Genomic DNA, 9,930 nt, shown 5'->3' with positions numbered 1-9,930 from the left:
TGAGGCTGGAGGAAGCCCCAGGTATGTATAAATCTTTTTACTTTAGTCAGCTCGAAGTCCCTTTAAAAGAAACCTGAACTGAGTAAAATTATTTAAAATAAACACACAATGTACCTGCAAATTAATATTACATACTTACCTCGCCGTCAGTTCCTATCAGAAGCTTACCATTATCTTCTTACAGTGATCCCCTCCAGTTCTGACAATATTTTGTCAGAACTGAAATATACCAGTTGCTTTCAGTTATATATCAGCTGCTGTCAGTTACAACTGAATGTGCTAGGTAATGTCCATGTTTCCCTATGGCTCAAGTGGGCGATATTACAGTGTAACAGTGCACTGACCAGAAGCTGTTATGGGGTAATGGCCATTTTCAGCATGGAGGACCGAGAATTCCATTGATCACAGTGGACAAACAGGACGCAGGAGAGGAGAAAGAGATTGATGAGTAGACTACATAGGAGGTAAGTATGACGTGTTTATGTTTATTTTTACTTTTAATTTTCAGTTCAGGTTCTCTTCAAGGCTCGGTTCACACTCGAGATAAAAAACCAATCCGCATAAAAATGTATTCATCGAAAAGGGAAACATTTTTAAACATATCAGTTTTTTATCCACCTTTAGCGTGCAGTCAATGAGAAATGTCCATCGATACGGTAAAATCGTTGCAGACCCAGACCCAAGTTTTCGGTTTTGTCAGAACGGATCCATAGGTTAACATTGGATCCGTTACCATCTGTTAGGATCCGTTCCGTCACAGTCTGCTAACAGTCCTTTTTTTTAGTGCCAATGTAAACCAGGCCTTAGCTGCATACTTCTTTACGGCTCTCAGGTGTTCTTGCATGTCATGTGACATGTCAGATGCTGTATAGAAGTATGCTGCTGCATAGCTCCTGCTGCAGTGGAGGAGGAAAGGTGTGTGAACCAGTCCAACTACAGTATTTAAAGAGTATCTTTAGTGAAGAAAGTGCCCCTATAGGATACTTACCTCTGGAGGGGGAAGCCTCTGGATCCTAATGAGACTTCTCTTGTCCTCCTTAGCACCCCGATCTAGCACTGGCCCCCTGAGAAAGTCTGCACAGGTGCACTATGGCTTCCACCGCTTGGTTGCCCTGAACAATGCCCTTCGTGCAGTAGCTGCTTTGGTGGAAATAGCCGAGCCCGATCCGGTCCACTCTACTGCGCCGGCAACTTGCACCTGTGTAGTAGAGCGGACAAGATCGGGCTCGGCTATTTCCGCCCAAGCAAGAAGCTGATACTGTGTCTGGGTGAGGTTCGCACTGTAAATATTATGGTGTCCATTTCGCCGGAGGAGCCAGCACTGGATCCATGCTGCAGAGAAGGACAGGGGAAGTCTCATTAGGACCTAGAGGCTTCCCCCTCCTGAGGAAATTCCCCCTCCCATGACCTGCCACAAATGTTTTAAAAGTATGGAGGAGCAGAAGTAAAGAAGACAACGGTTGGTTGGTCGGTGGGTGGGTGGGTGGGGGGGGGCACTTGATGACAATGGGCCTTGGGCGGTAAAAAGTACAAATCCGGCCCTGGTGGCCTGGTCAACAATGGGGCTGCAGGCACAGTGATGGTGGAGTGCAGGATATCGGGTACCTTGTTGACCCTGTGGTGGAGAGGCTCTGGCAGCAGTTAAGGAGACATGGGTCTAATGGCTGCTGGGGCAGTGTGATGCTGGCGTACCGATGGTTGCTACAGTGTCTGCTGGCTGAAAGGGCAGCATGGCCAGTGACCTGATGGCGGCCCTCACTCAGATCCAGGAGCTATCCATGGCTGAGGCTCCACGTGGCTTTGGTTGGCTGGGGAGCGGCGGCAGAGAAGCTGGGTGGGTTGTCTCCCGGGGCTCCATGCTGCTCTGATCGGCGGCTCCTTCTGCAGCTGTCGCCTCCCTCCATGTGCCATCCTGGTCTCCTCAGCAGCGGCTCAGCATGAGCTGATTCGCGGTAGCCGGAACAGCCGAGAGCAGCGTCATCTGTGCAGGCCATGTACCATAGGCCCGCACCACGTGGAACACTGACCTCCGGGTCGGCAGCTCTCCCTTGAGCCTGCGGTCACTGAAGCCTCTGTCGTGGCGGTGGCTGAAGGGGGCTGGCTCGGGGCAGCAGTCGGGCAGCGATGACGGTGCCAGTGCCTGTGTGAAGCCGAGCGCACCCGACCAGCAGGGTGGCCGGTGGCCTGCACAGCGTCGTCCTCCGTGTCTGGAACGTGCTGGGGGCCATCCATGCAGTGATGGGATCGGCGCAGGTGGTGTCGCTGATGGTCCGGGGCAGCGGCGGCATATCAACGTTGCTTCTCCATGCCACGCGAACAGCTGATCCTCTCGCCGGCCCCGAACAGCTGATCCTCTTGCCAGCCCCGAACAGCTGATCCTCTCGCTGGCCCGACAGCTGATCCTCTCGCCGCCATCATATGCCGCAATCCGTGGCTGAACCAGAGCCGGCCGACAGTGCCCATGTCCTCCGCCTCCTACCTCAGCAGAGGAGGAAACACAGAGGTGAGTAGAGGAGAGAGAGAGATTAAAAAAGCCCTGTGGCCGAGGCGACCGAGTCCGGCGCCATCTTAACGCATACCATACAACCAGACCTGAGATCAATTGGGCAATCAAAAGGACGGTGTGGAGGAAGTTTATCGGCTGACTTAGGACAAAACACGTCCGCAAATTCTGAATACTGATCTGGCAATCCCTCCATGTGAATCTTGGTTTTACCCAAGGTTACCTTCGCTAGACAATGATGATAACAATGGGTAGACCAGCTCGTTAGCTGACCTGTAGCCCAATTGATCTGAGGTGAGTGAAGTTGTAACCATGGCATACCAAGAACGTGGTGGTTGTCATTCGCCACACCAGAAACTGTAAATTCTCTTTATGTAACACCCCTACCGTATCCCTTAACTCTGGGGTCTGAGACAGAGGGTGGTTACTCTGCAGGGGGGAGTTATCCACTGCAGTGACCAGAATCTGTTGCTTTAATGGGGAAATTGGAATCCCCAATTTCTTAGCAAATTCATAATCCATAAAGTTGACTGCTGAGCCAGAGTCAATGAAAGCTTCAGTGGTCCCTGTCTTATCCTTCCAAGATATAGTACAAGGGAGGAGCAAACGTCTATCATCTAGAGGTAACGACTACGCGCCTAGGGTATTACCTCCGACTACACCTAGGCGGCAGCGTTTCCCGACTTTTTGGGACAATTTTGCACTTTATGATCCCCCCTCTGCACAGTATAGACAGAGCTGCTCTGTTTCTCTGCGCTTCTGTTCCACCCGGGACAATCTCGATTGACCAATCTGCATTGGTTCTGGTGGAGGCGAAGCGGGTGGAGATGAAACAGATGGAGGCGCAGCGTAGGACACACATTTCACATTGTTCCTACCCCGAGTCTACCTTTGGTAACGTAAGCGACGGTCAACCCTGATGGCCGATGAAATGGCCTCATCGATAGACTTCGGCTCAGGATGACCCAGCATTAGATCAGAAACTGCGTCTGACAAGCCTGACAAAAAACAGTCTAGAAGAGCGAATGAGTCCCATCTAGCTGACACTGCCCATTTCCTGAACTCCGCAGCATAGTTCTCTACTGGACCCTTACCCTGCCGTAGTGTCTTGAGCTTCCGCTCAGCGGTAGAGGCAATGTCCGGATCATCATAAATTATAGCCATAGCTTTAAAGAATTCTTCCACAGAGGTTAGGGCTGGATGCCCTGTCTGAAGACTATATGCCCAAGTCTGGGAATCCCCTGACAACAAGGTCTTAATAAAGGTTACTCTCTGTGCCACGGTTCCTGATAAATTAGGCCTTAACTCAAAGTATGACAACACTCTATTTCTAAAATTCCGGAAGTCAGATCTGTGACCAGAAAATCTTTCAGGTACAGACATGCGTATGTCTGTGCTAGGAGGAGATCGCACTGTATTCACAGCCGTATGAAAGACTTGTACAGTCCCAGACAAAGCGTTGATTTGGGTCTGGTGACTGTCTAGCACTCGAGTGTAATTCTCCACCGTAGTGGTGAGTGCATCAAGACGGCTGCTGAGTGCGTCCATTTGGGTTTGGTCTGCCGTTCTGTAACGATCGGTGTCAGCACACAGAGAGAATCTGATTATTGGTGATCTGCAGTATCACCAAGAATACAGATCTATACCTGATTATGGATGATCTGCAGAATCACCAATAATACAGATATAGTACTAACCTCTGGACACCTCTAAATATATATAGTGAGTGTTTGGTGTAACAGTAAGACTTTGAGTAACCCACCTGATGAGCAGGTGGCCCTAGGCAGTACAGGAGATACTGCTATAGAGAGTACAGACACCTTCCAGCAGCCTGAGACTCTCCAAGGGGTGGAGTCAGGCTGAAGGTAGGAAGGACCAGAGAGTGAGTGACACCTGAAGGTGGATGTCACTGACTGATCTAGAGACTATCTCTTTAGTGGGGAGAGATATCTCTCGAGGTCGGGCAAGCCAGGTCGGCAGCACACGGACAGACAAAGTACAAAGACAGAAGGCTGATTCGGTATCCAAGGCAGGCAGGGTTTGGCAACAGAATATCAGATATGCGTGGTACCGAATCAGAAAGCAGAGGGATAGTCAGGAAAGCAATAGGTCATAACAGATATCAAACAATGCCTAGTCTTGGGTGTGAGGTCCGTGGTCTCTACACCCTGGAACTAGTCTGAAGTATAACAGAATGATAACACAAGTTCCCTAGTCTTGGGTGTGAGGTCCGTGGTCTCTACATCCTGGAACTAGTCTGATTTATAACAGAATGATAACACAAGTTCCCTAGTCTTGGGTGTGAGGTCCGTGGTCTCTACACCCTGGAACTAGTCTGATGTATAACAGAATGATAACACAAGTAATCTGGCTCAGTGTAAATTCTCAGGTCCTCCTGGTTCAAACACACTGTTGGATCTGACTAAGGTCTGAGTGCTTCCACGTAGTGTTCGCAACGGCAGAAAATTTGAGAGTGGCCAGCAGTAACCATATATAGACCACTGCTCTCTGGCGCCACCCTTAAGTGATCAACCAATGGTTACCAGCTCTGAGGTCAGCTGACCGGCCTGGTCAGCTGATCCCCCCTTGGCCATCATAAATGTTCTGCCTTTCAGCGCGTGCGCGCGTATTCCTAAACCTGTGTGAACTAACAGACTCAGCCATACCAGATGCACGCTGCTGCGTGCAAACCGCCGCGCTGGACGCGGAACCAGCCGCCTTGCTGTCAGTACATGCGGCGGCTTTTCCGCGTTCTGCCATGTTACCAGACGCACGCTTCCGCGTGCAGACCGCCGCATTGGACGCGGAATCAGCCGCCTTGCTGTCAGTACACGCGGCAGCTTTTCCGCGTTCTCTCACATGGGGCTGAGCAAACACTTTGCTTAGTTTCAAGTAGTTCTTGTGTACATTTTCTTTAATATTGTTATCTGTGACTAATTTTTTTTTTGTATGTCACATGCCTGAATCTGTAAGTGGCTAATGGGCAAAATATTACAGTCCTATGTTATAGATCTCTGTTCTAGGGCTTGATTCACAAAGCAGTGCTAACTGTTAGCACGCCTGTGAAAACCCCCTTAGCACGTCTAAACGAGCTTTTTGCGCATAAAACTTTACGCACGTAAAACTTTACGCGCGTACTGCACAGAGCGCAAGGTGCTCCGCGCGAAGTGCCCATTAAGGCCTATGGGACTAAGCACGCGCATAGGACTTTGCGCGCGGTACTTAGCGCACAATCTGATTGAGAAAACCGGTGCTAACCTACTTAGCACCCTGGTTAGTGCGCCTAAAGACTTTAGACGTGCTAAGTAGGTTAGCACCGCTTTGTGAATCGAGCCCCTAGTGTTTTTACATTACACTGAAAACACAAATGCCCTGTTCCTTCACTGAGTTATGGGAGAGATGCATCTACACAAGAGACCCGCACTGCCACCTGCTGGTGTAAACTCTTTTTGCTGTGCGGGAGTAAATAATATTTCTTATTATTGAAAGTATCAGAGCATTGAAAACTGACTAGAAAATATGCAGTTTGGGAATATAATTGCTCACAGTACAGAATGCAGGCTTTTATTTTATCTATTTACCATTATTGTTTCTTTCATTACCCCCTTTCTAAGTTATTATTATTATTATTATTTAGTATTTATATAGCGCCGACATATTACGCAGCGCTGTACAGTATATATATATTGTCTTGTCACTAACTGTCCCTCAAAGGAGCTCACAATCTAATCCCTACTATTATCATATGTCTATGTTTGTATTATGTAGTGTAAGTACTGTAGTCTAGGGCCAATTTAGGGATGAGCCAATTAACTTATCTGTATGTTTTTGGGATGTGGTAGGAAACCGGAGTACCCGGAGGAAACCCACGCAGACACGGGGAGAACATACAAACTCCTAAGTGCAGCCTTTTACATGGGCTCCAATTTGATTTGCAGCCTGTTACATGTGCCCTTATTATAAGTACAGCCCTTTCTGTGTTCTGCTATTATAAACACAAGCTTAACCACTTCACCACTAAGGGGTTTTTCCCCTTATGGACCAGATCAATTTTCACATTTCAGTGCTCCTCCCATTCATTTGCCAATAACTTTATCACTACTTTTCACACCGAAAGGATTAATATCTTGTTTTTTTTCAACACCAATTAGGCTTTGTTTGGGTAATACTTTTTGCTAAGAATTACTTTATTTTATATGCATTTTTTTAATATTCTTTATTAAACAAAGGAAAATGAGTTACAAATACATGTTAATGAGTTGCAAGTTTTACATTATAGTCACATCTGGAGAGAAGAGGCAAAAGAAGTACAAATTTAACATATAAGCCATGACAGTTTGAATGAAATCTGATCATTGGGGTGTCCACTCAGGCATGATATGTGGAGGGCTGTTTTAGTACAAAGCCATAGCCTTCAGTATATAGATAGATTAAGGACATTATCAGAGTACTATAAGAAAAAACACCATGGAAGTGTCAAGTGTTTTTTTGGTCTGGAACAGGTACCAAAGATTTAAAGGGGGAGGGGGGGAGGGGAGTGTGACCATAAAATGAACATGTCCAGGTTACAATCAAGATGCATTCTCCCTCTAGATGTGTTACAGCATACTCTAGTTACCTTACAGCCAAACTCTTTGGCTGTTTATAGAACTGGGAGAATGATTGAATCTGATGTATTTGTGTGTTTTTGAAATTTTTTGATTTTGTGTATAAAGTACTAAATCTAGAACAATGGCAACATAAGTTAGCCAACTGTCATTGTTTATTAGAGACTGAAGATGGCCTCCTCCATATTCCTCTCACTTTAGGTTCCCTTTAAAAATGTCTTGATGTTTTAATTAACTATAGCTATTCATCCAGGTTCATTCATATACAGTATGCATTATCATTTTTATACATCTTAAAACCTACTATAATTTATTGACCTTGAGAACTGCAAGTACCCCAAGACCCCAACTGAAGGTCTCACTGTGGTACATACACAATGTGTTGAGAGCTTAAGGTTTTAGGAATGCGCTTTAGTCTGTTATCCATGATTTAATTGTGTAATCAATTAGCTTGATCAGTAACCCACCACACATATGCTGTCATTTTAGCACAATTGATTAATGAGTACTTCAAGCATAAAAGACAGGGAGTGTCATGACATGAGAGAGGATGGGGAGGAGCGGCAGCAGGGCTAAAAACGTACCTGTTCTGATGTAATCCCTCCAGAGAGGTGACTGCATCGCCCCCCTCGGCATTGTGGCCGTGGGTTGCTTTGTTCAAAATCTTTGCTGTGGTTCTGGCTAACCCAATCTGCGTTGCCGCAGCTTTCCCCAAGCTTTGCAGCTGCGGCCTAATTGGTTGTTGCTAAGCTGTGGGCAGGCCGCAGTAATGCAGGAGGGGGTTTCCGAAGAGGTCTGGCAAGCTTAGGAAACATGGCCGTAACTGCATTCCTGGGGGGATTGGGGGGGGGGGTGCGAGTGTCACCTGTATTGGATCGGGTATGTATTTAAGCCTGAGATCCCCCCCCCCCATCCTGCTGCATTCAGACAGAACCTATCAAGACAGGTGGACCTCCTGTTAGTGGCAGGGACACAGACCACTGTTTATAGCCATCATCTAATTTAATCACCCACTTGCCCACTCTATTACATATAAGAAGAAGGCCCCGCAAACCCCCTTAAACACAGTCATGCCAGTTAATTGAGACTTTCAGTTTCTTGAGTTCTGGATAACGGGGACTGTGTTTTGTGGGGGTTTGCTTGCGATAAAATACTCACCAAGCCTCCAGCTTACTCACCAAGCCTCCAGTAGCTCCTAGCAGCCTCCGGCGTCCATGCATGGCTTGCGGCGCGTCACATAACCCGACACGGATCAGATTACATTCTGGGAGCCATACATGAAGGATGCTGGAAAGAAGGCAGGAGCCCGCTAGGAGCTACAGGACATCGCTGGCATCAGGTGATCCCCAGCAGTGCCGGATACTAGGGACTTTTCTGTATCCAGTGGTATACTGTGTTCGAGTGGCAGCATCCAAGTGTGAATTTTTTCTATGTTTCTATTTTTTTGATAGCACATAATTGCAAACAATATAGTATTCCAGAAAACAGAAGGTTCCCTAATAGCGACTGAGACTATCTTTCCCTGTTGATTCATATTATGACAGGATAGCACTACTAACCACTGCTTTGGAGGGATCAACCTCCTAGATAAGTATCCATCACACTATTAAACTAGAAAAATAAACCAATATAGGCCAGAGAAATATAGAAAAGTAATAGATACTTCACATGCATATATGGTGCAAAAAATAAAAATAAATGTTATTCAACAAATCCAATAAAACAAAATTTAAAACAAATTAAAATCTCCCAATTTAAACCAATGGTCCTTGGTAACTCAGCCCAAATATTAATTACTGGATCATAAATGTGTTAGTTATATGTAGATGTGCACAGCAGGCTGAAAAAATATTCTGTCATCATTAATGTGCAAAAAAAGAGTGCAGAAAAAATGGGTCATATGTGGACCCAACAAAAAATATATATCTCTCTACTGTCCTTAATACATACAGCAGAAATTAAAAATAAACAATCAGGAAAGAGGAAGGGTGCATTTTTTGCACCATATATGCGTGTGAAGTATCTATTACTTTTCTATAATTGCTTCGGCCTATATTGGCTTCTTTTTCTAGTTTAATAGTTTATGGTTACTAGCCAATCGGGTAAATTACCTTGTTAAATAATTTGTAGAAGACCCTAGGGTCTAAATCGCCTTTTTTCAAGTACTTTAAGTATCCATCACACATCTGGACCATGATGTAACAAGTCTTTACACCATTGTGAGAGATCGCGGAAAAGCCGCCGCGAGTGCTACTGAGCAGGCGGCTGATTCCGCGTCCAGTGCGGCGGTTTGCACGCGGAAGCGTGTGTCTGGCAGCAGAGTGGAACGCGGAAAAGCCGCCGCATGCAACAATAGTCAGGCGGCTGATTCCGCGTCCAACGCAGGGTTTGCACGCAGCAGCATGCAGCTGGTGTGGTTCAGCCTGTTAGTTCACACAGGTTTAGAGCTACGCGCGCGCGTGCCAGAAGTCAGGACCTTTATGCCAGCAGGAGATGTGTCAGCTGATCAGGATGATCAGCTGATTCCTGCTGGACTCCTGATTGGCTGAGTGGTTCGGGCAGGGCGGCAGAGTCCTGCAACTATATATACTACTTACTTGTCAGTTGCTGGTTGTCTGCCGTTGCGATCACTACGTGGAAGCACTCAGACCTTTAGTCAGATCCTACAGTGTGTTAGAACAAAGTGGACCTGGGAATTCACACTTAGCCAGATTATTTGAATTGTATTCTGTTTATGCTTAAGCTAGTTCCAGGGTGTAGAGACCAAGGACCTCATACCCAGCTTAGGGAACTGTGTTATCATCTGTGTTATACTTCAGA

The sequence above is a fragment of the Hyperolius riggenbachi genome, chromosome 10, assembly GCF_040937935.1.
Source record: "Hyperolius riggenbachi isolate aHypRig1 chromosome 10, aHypRig1.pri, whole genome shotgun sequence".
In the NCBI taxonomy this organism is placed as follows: Eukaryota; Metazoa; Chordata; class Amphibia; order Anura; family Hyperoliidae; genus Hyperolius; species Hyperolius riggenbachi.
This window is presented reverse-complemented; position numbering follows the sequence as displayed.